Below are 1,231 nucleotides of genomic sequence, written 5' to 3' on the forward strand. Positions count from 1 at the left end.
ATTATTATTGTAATTTTTTTTATTAAAAATAAAAAATTCAAATTAAATAGCTATAACTCATTGACAAATCATCATCGTAATTTATATTTCACAGTTACATGTAAATATATTCTCGTGTAAAAACAATACATAATGTGGTCATATTTAGATCTTTTGCTCTTAAGTAAACAATTAAATATTATCAAACTAGAGCAGACATATTTTTAGTATATTAACCTTGACTTTGGCTTTATTGTTATTATTAGTGTTAAATAAACTTTGGTTGACGCACATATCTCTATTGAACTGCTGGTAGTTCAGAGAAATTAAATTGGTAAGAACAAATTTATTGCTTCAATTTGTAAATATTGATGGCATATTGTATATTAGATTGTATTTATTTATAATTACAGGACACTAAAATAGAAATACAAAATTATATTTAACAGATGAGATAAGATATAAATAAAAATATTATATCTAAAAAATTGAATTTTGGGTAACAGTTTGTTCATTTATTGGCTTCCTGCTGCCTTGAAATGAGATATTTAATGTTTTTCCACTTTTTAATTGAACTGCTTGGCACTCTTCTATTATTTGTTTTGATAACTGCTGTTCTGTTTGCTTCAACTGCACTTCTATATTCATATTAGCCATTCTTGTGTCTTGTAGTATCTCCTTGAATTTGGCTAGTTGTTTTGTTAGAAAATCTAATTACTGATTGAATTCAGTAACTTGTTCTGCAGGATTGAGTTCAGCAGTTACTGTTTTAGCCTCTTTTTTCATGGAAGGTTCACTGCTTAGGTACAGATGCTGATTTCTGGCAATTGTATCAATGAGCTCTTGAGCTTCTTCAATTATCTTTCTCATGTGGATAAATCCAGAGGGGCATTTTCTTAGCATCTCTCTGTATCTCTCCCAGGCATCATAAAGAGTTTCATTATCTCCTTGTTTAAAGCCTTGGATGCTCAGCCTTAGCTGTGTCATCCGTTTTGGAGGGAAATATTGATTCAGGAATTTTTCTGACAGCTGTTTCCATGTCCTTATGCTAGCCTTAGGTTGATTATTTAACCACCTCTTAGCTTAGTCTTTTACAGCAAATGAAAATAGTAACAATCTCTAGATATCTTGATCTACTTCCTTATCATGTACTGTGTCAGCAATTTGTAAAAATTGTGCCAGAAACTCTGTAGGTTCTTCCTATGGAAGACTGGAATACTGGCAGCTTTACTGCACCATGATAATGAGCTGA

This window comes from Arachis stenosperma, chromosome 9, assembly GCF_014773155.1.
Source record: "Arachis stenosperma cultivar V10309 chromosome 9, arast.V10309.gnm1.PFL2, whole genome shotgun sequence".
Classification (NCBI taxonomy): Eukaryota; Viridiplantae; Streptophyta; class Magnoliopsida; order Fabales; family Fabaceae; genus Arachis; species Arachis stenosperma.